This window comes from Argopecten irradians, chromosome 1, assembly GCF_041381155.1.
Source record: "Argopecten irradians isolate NY chromosome 1, Ai_NY, whole genome shotgun sequence".
In the NCBI taxonomy this organism is placed as follows: domain Eukaryota; kingdom Metazoa; phylum Mollusca; class Bivalvia; order Pectinida; family Pectinidae; genus Argopecten; species Argopecten irradians.
The window spans coordinates 17,168,890-17,182,958 of record NC_091134.1 but is presented as its reverse complement, the minus strand read 5'-3'; positions in this window follow the sequence as shown (position 1 = coordinate 17,182,958).

Sequence of the window (14,069 nt, the reverse complement as noted above, 5' to 3'; positions counted from 1 at the left end):
GTAGTAATTAAGTATCATTTAATGGTAAAAAAAAAAAAATAAGACATGTAATACCGAGCGTACCGCAGAGCATCGTAGTGGAGCAAAAGTGTAAGTCTTTTACTCTTATTTCTTATTTTAAGTTAAATGTGCCATAACTGTGCAAAAGTTTTGACATGCAATTTTTTTCGGTATCTATTGATGAATAAGCTGTGAAATTCATTCAACAAAGATTATGATACCTTATAAAATTAGTTACAACACAGAATTGATGCATTGTAAGAATTCCTGTTTTTATGCCTTAGGCCTATGTATGTTTAGATGGAAACATACCTGCTTTAGATGGAAACATACATGCAGAAATCACTTTACAATCACTAATAACTCTATAAAATGTTAAATTAAATCATAGACGATAACTTGGATTCGTGATCTAACCGTGTGTACTCATTTCACTGCACTGCATTTGCACTGTTTATGTATACAGTACATGTATCATTTTCAGCTTTTATCTTTAGCTGTAAAATAAAAACATATGGATTGGAAGTATTGTAATTCTCATAGTGTTGGAAGATTTTGGTGAAGAAAAAAAAATGAAAAGCTCATCTTAATTCATGATTATGAAAATTACGGCACATACTTTAAACTAATGGCATATATTTCGATAAACAATGGTATTCTTTGAATAAGTAATAATTTTTACAAAACTGATTGTAATGATGATATCAAGCAAACATAGCTCGTATTATCTTCCGTTTAACTGTGCACACATAAACAAAGGCGAATGCTCAAACGCTGTAAAGATATAACTATCTCCATAAAATCTTGTGAAATCTATTTTGAATTTGGATAATTCCTTGTTAACGTATTCCGCAAATAGTTATTTTAAAATCGTGACTTGTCATTAAATTCTGATTACAAACTTCAAATTAATAGATGCGGATTTATTATCAGCTGTGATTAAATCAATCAAAGTTTTTCTCAATTTAAAAGATTCAAGGCACATTTTGGTAAACAATTACGCGATCAATTAGTGGTTTTGATCAGTCAGGTTTCCGTTCTGTTTAATATAAACACATTTATTAAATGTTACCTTCAAATAAAATATGTTATTTTACAACAATATGTTGTTTATATTCAATGTCTTCCGCTGTTTACTTTCCTAAACGAAAAAAGGATGATAATCCTATTGTAAAATGTTACATAGAAACAATATAATTGTTTAAACGCATATGAACTTGTTGTCCTTTGATTTAATGTAAGGATATCAGATACAAAATGTACCGTTAGCCGGCTGTTTGCGCGGGTCTAAATTTTCGCGATTTTTAATAAAAAACGTAAAAAAAACACTTTTAAGCGATTTGAAATTTTCGTGATCTGGCTTTCATAGTATATACGAGTAAATCATTTCTCAAAAATAAGGTGATCAAATTTTTTTGATCTGCTTTTCATAGTATATACGAGTGAATCATTTCTCAATAATGTGGTGATCAAAATTTTTTTGATCTGGCCTTCATAGTATATACGAGTGAATCATTTCTCAATAATTGTGGTGATCAAAATGTTCGCGATGAAAGCAATGTCCCACGAAATCGCGAAAATATAATCCCCGCGAAAATAACCGTCTATACAGTGGTAATGTGTAGTATTTGATAAAATAAATAAAATATACAAATATCAATAAAGGTGATGATGGATATTGTAATACATTGTATATATTAGAAAATCATCATCATTATAGCATCATCATCATTATCATCATCATCATCAGATGTGAATATTAAAAAGATTTCATTGATCTAAAACATTATTTTGCTAAACATTATTTTGCTTTAGCATCAACAAAAGAAATGTTAAAAATGAATTCCAACGATGCGGTCAAAAAGTTAGTAATTTTGTCCTCGCAGGAGTATAGAAATTTTGATATCTGCTATAGATTATCACCATTATCATGTTAGACAAACATATTTATACAATAAACTTAAATAAGTAAAACATATTCTTGTATCAGCTGTGCGATAATTACAGCAATACTGATAAAGAAGGAAAGGCCTTATTAGACCGCTGAGAAATCATAAGTAAAACGCAGAAAGACTATAATGACTCACAGCCCATATCAAGGGAGTATGGCCTACATATGTACCATCAAAAAGCTTTTGGTACACGAAACAAACTCATTCGTTCATTCCTGAAATTTCAAAATGGACTACTGGCAGGCGACCAGTTCTCGACGAGTACCAATACGCACCATCGCATGTGTATGATAACACACGAATTTTCGGACATTTTTTTTTGCGGAAATCAGCATGGAAGTAGCTTCTATCAGAAGATGACTTTATCGGCGTGAAACTATGTGAAAATCATACAGATCGTATGCGATAGCGAGAATTGGTACTCGGTGACAAGTGGTCGCCTGCAAGTGTTCTAGTCATTGATTGAGAAGAGCCTAAATACATTTATGTCTTCAGGTGTGAATGAAGTTGTTAACTTATTCTGAAGAAATATATTACCAGAGACATAGATAATTTAATAAACTAAGAGGCGAATGCTCAAACGCTGTAAAGATATAAACTATCTCCATAAAATCTTGTGAAATCTATTTTGAATTTGGATAATTCCTTGTTAACGTATTCCGCAAATAGTTATTTTAAAAATCGTGACTTGTCATTAAATTCTGATTACAAACTTCAAATTAATAGATGCGGATTTATTATCAGCTGTGATTAAATCAATCAAAGTTTTTCTCAATTTAAAAGATTCAAGGCACATTTTGGTAAACAATTACGCGATCAATTAGTGGTTTTGATCAGTCAGGTTTCCGTTCTGTTTAATATAAACACATTTATTAAATGTTACCTTCAAATAAAATATGTTATTTTACAACAATATGTTGTTTATATTCAATGTCTTCCGCTGTTTACTTTCCTAAACGAAAAAAGGATGATAATCCTATTGTAAAATGTTACATAGAAACAATATAATTGTTTAAAAACGCATATGAACTTGTTGTCCTTTGATTTAATGTAAGGATATCAGATACAAAATGTACCGTTAGCCGGCTGTTTGCGCGGGTCTAAATTTTCGCGATTTTTAATAAAAAACGTAAAAAAAACACTTTTTAAGCGATTTGAAATTTTCGTGATCTGGCTTTCATAGTATATACGAGTAAATCATTTCTCAAAAATAAGGTGATCAAAATTTTTTGATCTGCTTTTCATAGTATATACGAGTGAATCATTTCTCAATAATGTGGTGATCAAAATTTTTTTGATCTGGCCTTCATAGTATATACGAGTGAATCATTTCTCAATAATTGTGGTGATCAAAATGTTCGCGATGAAAGCAATGTCCCACGAAATCGCGAAAATATAATCCCCGCGAAAATAACCGTCTATACAGTGGTAATGTGTAGTATTTGATAAAATAAATAAAATATACAAATATCAATAAAGGTGATGATGGATATTGTAATACATTATATATATTAGAAAATCATCATCATTATAGCATCATCATCATCATCATCATCAGATGTGAATATTATAAAGATTTCATTGATCTAAAACATTATTTTGCTAAACATTATTTTGCTTTAGCATCAACAAAAGAAATGTTAAAAATGAATTCCAACGATGCGGTCAAAAAGTAATTTTGTCCTCGCAGGAGTATAGAAATTTTGATATCTGCTATAGATTATCACCATTATCATGTTAGACAAACATATTTATACAATAAACTTAAATAAGTAAAACATATTCTTGTATCAGCTGTGCGATAATTACAGCAATACTGATAAAGAAGGAAAGGTCTTATTAGACCGCTGAGAAATCATAAGTAAAACGCAGAAAGACTATAATGACTCACAGCCCATATCAAGGGAGTATGGCCTACATATGTACCATCAAAAAGCTTTTGGTACACGAAACAAACTCATTCGTTCATTCCTGAAATTTCAAAATGGACTACTGGCAGGCGACCAGTTCTCGACGAGTACCAATTCGCACCATCGCATGTGTATGATAGCACACAAATTTTCAGACATTTTTTTGTGGAAATCAGCATGGAAGTAGCTTCTATCAGAAGATGACTTTATCGGCGTGAAACTATGTGAAAATCATACAGATCGTATGCGATAGCGAGAATTGGTACTCGGTGACAAGTGGTCGCCTGCAAGTGTTCTAGTCATTGATTGAGAAGAGCCTAAATACATTTATGTCTTCAGGTGTGAATGAGTTGTTAACTTATTCTGAAGAAATATATTACCAGAGACATAGATAATTTAATAAACTAAAAATATACTATCTAAATCTCTGATATTACTAGCGCAGTTATAAAACAAATTATGTATTAAATCTCCGACAGGACATCATTAGGTATTTACAGCTATGTTACTAAACTTGAAACTGATAGGGTGATCAATATCATACTGCAAACACATGTATATGCAGGAGGGGTAACAAAAGCAGGTAAATTACAGCACTGTGTAATCATTCCTGCCTATTTACAAAATATCTCTGTAATACTGGGCTTTCTCATGACATAAATAACCCCTTTCTTTATTTCATGCGGGTAGGTTCCGATTTTGACGTCATGTGTTGCAGACAAAACAACGTACATTTCGTTTACAAAATAATGACTTCGTAATGGATACCTCCGATACAAGGTCGGATAACTGAAATGTAAATATACAAGATATGACTCTTTCATGTGTGGATATGAAGAATAGGGATATTCTATCCACGGGTCACAAACAAATGCTATAAAATCCGAGTCTTGCCGAAGGTTTTTACATTATTTTTTATCCTAAGGGTAGACTATCCCATTCCTATATATTCACATATGAAAGAGGATTTTTCTCTCATACCTCAACGTTTTATTACAATTTCACAATTACATGTATAATTTTCCACCATTTTGAAATAAGTTGGAAGGAAACCGCAACTGCAAGTCGATTCTCATACTTTGCGTGAAATTTTTAATGCAATTTTGTTTGTTTGCAATCATTAGCGTAAAACCAGTCTAACTTCTGAAAATTACAATTCACAGACTAAACGAAGTTGAATGGCATGGGTAGCCATGTAATACAGCCTCAGACGACATGAGTATATTATATGGGATAAACCAACACTACATCTGAAGGTATGAGAGAAAACTCTTTTACATAAGAACAGGTACAAAGGTAATATGGTGATCTAGTGATAGTTTTGGAAGATTATAATTAATTCGCCTATCTGTATCAGGTTTAATCATCAAGTTCGCCACGAAACAATGAAAACGCATCACATGTTTGATCAAGTGATCATAAAGTTACCTATTAACAGGAAAATCTTACGTGCCCTTATATGACCTAACACAACTTAATACAATAATAAAATCTAACAATTTACAAGTCTGTCTAACTTTCACACTGGCTAATGTAAACAATAAACCATTAGGCAAGTTAATATAAACACATATATTATGGTTTTAAAATCATGATAAAATGTATCAGACGAAAACAAAAACACTAACATGTACATAGAACATGTCAAACGCACATGTTAAGACGAATGATGAAATACAATGAGGTGTAAAGTTGCTGTTATCTGGCAGATTACACAACATGATCAGAGGACATGGCAGTAGAAATATAACAATGTGTAATTTTGTACTTACACCTCTATCCATCTATAGGTTTCTCATTTAGAAGTAGAATTCACTGATATTGAGAACGTAAAAGGAATATGATGGACATTTCTGTTTTGAACATCTGAAGTACGTTACAGATAATACTCGAAATTTACGTTGTCGACGCTATTACTTTTTTTTTTTATTTCTGTGAGCTTTGAACAATAGGTTCAATTTACATTTAGTTCGCAGGCGTGTCTTGTTTTTTAAAATGCATCTTGACAGAAATAGACTATAATCCTTGACACAAAATTTGCTTATAATGAGTGTTATCAAAAGTGGGCAAATGTAATATTGTCATTATACAAATGTGTTTTTATTCCATTGGGCGTCAAAATGAGAACATTAATTATTAAATAAGGGTATAATCAAGTTATCAAATATGGGTAAACGACAAATTAAATTACAACATATACATTTACAATAGTGATTAAGTTTTAGTGCTGACATGGAAATTAAAGCAGCGATAAAAAATTGCCATTCAACATCGAAATGATCTCACCTTATGCTATTTTATAATAATGATATCTAATTTCATACACAATTCTTTCTTAATATATTACTGAGCTATTTGCTCTTAGATATTAGTATTAATAAATCTCTTGTTTCTTAATCCTTTGAAAAAAAATGACCTAAGATAGCATTTAGCGACTTTGGTTATATTTAGTTTACCGTCATAATAACAGTCACGTTCATTTAAGGACGTGCCAGGTTTATTTGTGAAGGAAAGTAGCAAGTACAACGACATAACAACAGCATACGCATACAATGACAAAATTTTCAACACAAAACCAACTGTTAAAGTATAACATAATGTAAATTTCAATATCTGGTAAATAAATTGTATCTATTTCAGAAAATGATATACATTTGTATGCATAAATGAAGAAATGAGTGCAACATTGTTTCAAAGCATCCAACTTACAGCACAAATATCTATTTAATGATGAAGGATAGTTCGTAATTACGTAAATATAGTAATTTTCGTGACATTTGTATAATCGCAAAAAATTCAAGTACGAAATAATACTGAATAGATATACTGGTTCTCTGAAAGTCCTATCGAAAACTTTTTAATAATTAAATCTTAATTTTCTCATTTTGAGTCAAAATCGCGATGACTAAAGCTAGCAAAAATCCGTTACCTTAAAACATTTTTTCAAATTGAATTACTAAATTAAAAGAACATTTTTGTACGTTTAGAGGAGTGTAATCACTGAACGTTTGTGATACATTGTATAGACTAACCTTATGGAAATAAAAAAAATGTACAAACAATGATAATTCAATGAGCAATATTACAACAGGCATCAGAAAAATCAAAGACATTAGGTGACAAATTTTCAAAAGGAAAACTCCTGCTTAAAAAAAAACACTTTTTTTTCTTCGGGAATTTCATCGAACACGAAAATGGTTCGCTTTACAATTGTACTTTACAGAACATTTGTACGTATAATACTTGATTAATGAAAGAGTAAATTCTAAAACTCAAAAACAAAATACAGAATAAATACATTCAGGCAAATTTGCAATAATACAGGGTATGGATGGTGTTTTTACAGACGCATTGCAACAAGCTAAGGAGTACAATCAAACGTTCATAGCACTAGGAACGCAATATTTTAGGTGCGAGAAAAAGAATGGATCACTTCTCTTTATAATGAACATTAATTTAAGCGAAATTTGGAAACACAAATAACGTAGTTCCAATATATTTGTTATTAAGAAAACGTTCCGTGAAAGTTACAAATGCACTTATTTAGAAAATATATCATTCTCTCGAAATAAGCGGATCATAACGGCACGTTCGTGAAATGGTAAAACTACCGCAAACAATTGAATTAAACTCTCGTTCATGAAATGGTAAAACTGTCGCAAACGATTAAATTAAATTCTAAAGAACTGAAATTTTGCGATCCTCTTATTCGTGAACATTTCATTATGAATGTTTCATAATTTCACGGATTGATATTATTTCACGCAAAATGACGAAAATATATTTGCCCTAAAATAACCGGCTATATTATTATCATTGCATGCATTATGATAAGCTCAACGATCTGTAAAATCTCGTTACGTTACTCTAAAACCTCGTTACCTTACAAAACAATCACAATATGAATTTTTAATCATTGTTGTATGTTAATAATGTGCTGTTCCTCATTTCAGTTTGTAAGTAGCATTACAAATACTTGTATAACAAACCACCCTTAAACCAAATTCAATGTAATAAAGTTTTGTTTTTTCAATGTTACTAGCATTTATATCTGTAACAATGTATGTACAAACTGTGTCTCATAACTGTAGCGTTAAACTGTGTTTGTCTTTACTATATGATTTTGCTCTTGTTCCAGAAGTCAGATCTCCTGGATCCTTGAGTGAACTCCTCATAATCACCCTTGGGCCTACAAACTCGACTTAGGTACTTTATCCTAAGTAGTATCATCTGGATAGTCCTAAACTTGAAAATCATAAATTATAATTGATTAATTCAAAGTGCAAGAATAAGAGCGAAACACAGATTTTTTACTTAATATAAGTCATCAATTCCTTCTGCCTCCATATGAAGTCATCATGGACCATAATATGATTCAGTATATTGGCTTCACAGTAGTATCACTACCCATATTCGTCATAAAACACATTTTGTCTAACAAGTTGTGAAAATGCTGCGACAACAATGTTCTGCACTCACTTGTTTTATTGTTCATTACGCTAGTACTATTCTGATGTGTATTTCCTGGTTACCCTTACAGATGTGAGATTGGTGTTGTTCCAGATCAGATTTGAGTATGTTTTTCCATAGTAATGAGAAACAAAAATAAAAATGGAGAACGGTACAGAAAGTTTGTTTTCTGTACAATTAATGAAGATGTCAAAGAAAACTCACGCCTGTGGACCACCATCAACTCTTGTTTTGTGATGGATATCATTCCAGGTCACGACCCCATCATAGCCAGTTGTCCTTGACCTTCCAATTGTAAAGACAAACTTTTCTGTGTGAAGGCTTATTGTTAAGGAAGTTTGAATACTAGCCGACCTTTGTTTGTTGTCCTGGGAGATAGGGCAGTTCTGGATATATCCCTGATAATATTTTAACAGGGGTTTGGTTGCTCAGAGCTTGAAGTTACAAATATTGTATTTTAGACAGGTGTAATGTTGTTTTTAAGAGAGCAATAAGTTTGATCATTGCATAGCCAAAAACTATTTTGGAGAAATAAGTTTGTTACCTGTATCTATTGCCAGTAAGTTACATCTCTAGTATGAACAAAACTCATTAGTTATTTCTATTATTACCTGGGAATAAAATAAAAGGATACAGCAATAATATTCCAATCGTAATGTACTTCAATCTAAATGCCCTTAAATTGAGTTAATTTTCTTCTCTCGCAGACTACATATAACTTGCTGTGCACTGGATAATTTACTTGCTGAAAAAAAAAAAGACCTTTAAGTGCATAAATTTTCCTCTGTGTCTAATAGCATATGCAAAACCACTGATACTATCTACATCCAATTGATCTCTTATTTACACGATAATATCTAAATTGAATGATATAATTTTATTATTAAGTATTATCGGTTTATTGATATTCAACTCTTGACATTGCTAAAAGTTCTTTCAAATGTATCAATGGATATCTTCAAACGTTTTCTCAAAGATATATTTTACCCCCTCCTGTATACCCAGAAGGAGAAGGTAATAGTGTAAACTGATGATACCAGGTATCCAGGGTAACCGGTAGCCTTAGGCCGTAACGTTCGCATGGCGGAATATGACTTATATAGTTTTTGATGTCTATGGTCCCCGTTTGGCGTGGATCCCCCGTGATTTGCCCCATGGACTGCCCCACACTGGGGGACAGACAGGTTTGTACTTAAAAACTGCTGATCAATACAATCTCTACAGAATTACATGACCACATGACTGTCTCTTTGGGTCCAGTTATAGTTGTCCATGACAGATACAACAGTCCTCAGTGTCATTTGACTCTTGGTCTTGACATCTCTGTGTTTCCTCCATGACCTCATTTCGGTCATCTTTTGTATTCATTTCTTTTGCTGAGGGTCCTTTTCAAAACATACCCTTCAAATGAAGTATTGACTGCAGCATCATCATTACAGATATAGAAAAGTTTTCTTTGTTGGAGTTTTTTCTGCATAGTCTTTACAAATCCTAGCTATCAATTTGCTGAGGCTGTTGATTGGGGTAGGATAATCTGCAACTGTACCTATAATAAATCGATATTGCAGTCAATGTATATATGTTCTAGAGCAACGAATAAACATATTGATGTTAATACCAAAAAAATAGAGCACAGTGTTTTATTGCGTTTTGTCAGTTATTTTTCATTCGAGTGAAAGATAATACCTGTCGCTGTTTTTCCCTAATTTCCATCTGTCTGTCATAAACTAAACAAAAAAAGTCATTAATAAATAATCAATCTTGATCAATGTATCCATTTCGAGTCCTGTCCCATCCAGGTGTTCGACGGTTTAGGTCCATACATTCATATGCAATGTTCAACTCCCTGATCATATCAAATTTACGACATTTCCGTCTACAAACCTCTAATTTTCTACTATTGCTCATTTTAGAGGACTGACAGATACAATATAATGTTGTCTGCTGTATATATGTCTGTAAATACATAGTATATACATAGCACATTAGTCCCTAAGGATACAGTCTGTTCTTTAATAATTGTCAAAATAAAACTTTGCCAGTGTATCATTAGAAATTGCTATTTAACAATGTATTTACAAGGTGTATGAAAAGAAAAACGAAATCATAATAGCATGAAAGACATTACTGTACCTCTCCCTACAATAGTACTACTTACCAGTTTCCTAGCATGGGTAAGTGCTATGGATGTGTTATATCTAGAAGCGTTTTCCTATCAACGCAATGAGAAGACATTGTTGTAATGATTTCTCCGTGCTCAGATTTCTCCAGTATTTACTCTGGTCCTCAAAAGCGGCAACATCCCACGCAGGTGCAGACCACATTGAAGCACATATTTGAAATTTGATTTTCCTCCTAAATGTGTCAAGAAACCTCCGTCAGCTTTGGTTTTCTGCGAGAAAGTCTGATCTCTGATTGGTCAGTTTCCACATAATTATTTCCAGCAACACGCGCGATTTCCCTGGCAATCCTTCCAGTACTATCACACTGGATATTCACAGGACTTACCATATGGCAATCAGCATTTAATATTCACAATAATTTCCATGGACGACAGTCAAGGACGAACAGTTAAGTTTATTTCCTATCTCATAAAAGTCTGGCCACTGGGTGTGGGAAGCTCGGTCGGTTTTTCCTCAGTGGACTGTTTGGATCAGGGTCTACAGATTGTACCGTCGGTATCAGGATCTAATGGTAAACTGTTAGGATCTTCAAATGTTTTGCATGGTATTTAGTAGATAGGCTTAACAAATGATTATAAATTGGTGTTTGTCCTTAATTGCAAGCTCGTTCGTGACCTCCAGTGAAACATTTTCGTGTAAGGTCGATCTGTAAATCAGCTGACACATTTGAATGTTCTTTTGGTCGATGAAGTGGAGACTCCTGTCAAGGTCGGAAGGCCCATCCCTCTTATTAACTAGCAATACTCCTCCACGGGCTCGGAAGTACTGCAGAGCGCACGAGTGAGCAATTCCTTTGGTACCCGCCAAAGTATATCCTGGTTTGATAGCTGGATAAACAAAACTGTTACTGTCCATATTTCAAACCTTATCAATTGATTAATTCGATGAACCCACAAAGCGTTCATCAGTTTAAGAGAGATCATGAAACTGTGAACAAACCTAATCTGTGCGCAAGTAAGTATGTGAACTAATGAATAAGAAAGATTCTCCTTGCTAACAAAGAATACAATCCACAGCGTCTTGGTGACTATAGTAGTGTCAATGGCTCTGTTGTTGGATCAGAGGTCCAGCACTGAAGTAAAGTCATCTTCATCATCCTACAGACAATGCTTTGAACTTGATTGTTGTTAAAATCTATGAAATACTTTTATAACATCTTAGTAGCTGCAGTTCAGTTATTGAGTTTTTTTTGCTCTGTAGTCTACAAATCGTATATATTACTAAGAATGTTTCTGATCAAAACTGATTTACTGTCTTACACATAATGGTACATATCCAAGATAGACAAAAATGTTTTAAGACATGCAGATCAAATGTCTTCGCTATGGTTTCATGTATTAAGACAAAAATGCTGACGATAACATATAACTTTTCTCTCCATTCCTAGGATTGTTTTTATTTGGACAGTAACAAACGATGGCATAATTCGTCTCAATAAGACGGCGATCTGTGCTAAAGGAACTCGAAGCTGGAAGGACACCTTTCATTTTGCTCTTCTTTTGAGATAATGTGAACATCGTTTAGCAAAGGTCTTTAACATGAATGGCTGCGATCAGAAAACGCTACGTAATCGTACGTAATGCATCGTCACCATTGGAATGCGATATAAAGAGTACACTCTATTAGAATGGAAATGATAAGATTCTGAGGCAAAATCCCGTAAATGACCTTATCATTAATCTGGATAATTAGTAATTATGACAAAAAGTCGTATCTTATAACCGACACATATCTGGCTTAGAATTTGATATACATTATACATAATATACACAATAATCATTCATAATGTTCAGAGAAGAGCTCTGGTCAATTTGAATCCTCGTTACATATAACCGATATCCATTCATAACTTTCAGAGAAGTCTTTTATAGCAATATGACCAAATCGACCCATTTTGAGCACGTCCCCTTGGTCCATGGAGTTCAGTCAAACAATTTGTACAATTTTGAAACCTCACCCCAAAAGAATGCTGCCAGCCAAATCTGGTCAATTTTGTGAAATGTTGACGAACGGACGCCGGTACCAACCTTGATGCTAACTTTAAGAGCTCAACGAGGACAGAACAACCAATCATCATATGACCCTCTTTAGACCCAGCAGACGGTCAAGGAAGGAATTATACAATACGATACGATGACAAGAGGCCCATGGGCCTTAACGGTCCCCTGAGTTCGATACATGTAGAATAAAACAAAGACATACAAACACTATATATACTGGCCCTTGAAGTCGGTCAGTGATTTTATAGATTTGACTTTTTAATCTATGAAGAGTATTTGCTTCCATCAAACCTGAGAAACTCAGAAGATTTTTTGAAATTTTAGTCATTTTGACCCTATTTGACCCCGCCCCTCTGGTCCCCCCCTGGGTTCGGCAAGGACCGATATGGATGTTAAAAAACGCTATATCTCAGGCTAATAATTCTAATCAAGTTTGACTCATTTTCCTATAAAAATTGAGCAAATAATGATCATATATGTGTTTTTCCTATATAAATTAAAGTAATTTGACCCCCTCCCCAGGGGGAAAACGTGAGAGTATTTGATTCAACTACATCTGTGAATGGAGAAGAAGATTTTTGAAATTTGTAGTCAATTTTACTCCTTTTGGTCCCAGTAGGAGTCCCTTGCAGTGTCTCAAAATGAGATAAAAATTCCGCTGAGGATCAAATTGCCAAACCCTAGTCTGCCCAGACCAACCCTCCAAATTAAGCCAGACAAAAAAGAGGATTGGAACCTACCCCTGATCTGTCATTGACGGAAGGTACAATTGCAATGTAGCTGTGCGATAGTCAGCAAGAGAACAAGGGACAAAATTGTGCAGTTGCCTTGACTGAATAACGAATCTCAACCACCAACTACAAAGTACTTTAGAACCAAGGCCTGTCTCAGTTACAGTGATGCTATCAGAAAAAAGGAGCAATAATGGTTTTGTATCTTCTGTAGAACCCTGCTCATAAGTTAAACAAAAGGAATGTCAAAAGATGGCGATGTTCACATGATGTGTTTTGCTTCAATTTTTACGATATTTTTTTAGCACAAATCGTCTGTCACTGACACGAAAATGCAAGCATTTTGTTACTGTCAAAGGGTCGAAACAAAACAAACCTAGGCTAGAGAAAAGTTGATTAAACGCAAAGGGTCATTATCAGCATTTGTTTTATAAAATACTCAAAACATAGTTAATAATGTTTTTCCTACAAAATGTGCCTGAAACTTTGTTGTCCGTCATCTTGGAATGAACCAATCTCGATCAGGTATAAATATCAGTGTATAAAATTACTTAGTGTTTGACAAATTAAAAAATTAATTCAGACCAAATGGCAATATTATTTGCAATTTGAAAAGAAAATCAGGATGGGAATGATAGATGAAACAACCAATGTTGCCATGGTCTAAGACCACAATTAGCTTAAAGTAATATCACTTTGTCATGATGTAATAAGATATCAAGTCCTACATGCAGAATTTCAGAATTTATTGTTTTCGCAAAAAGTATTTATCAAGGTTTTTTTCGTCATGGGCATATGACAACAATTATTTTCTGTGTTTGTA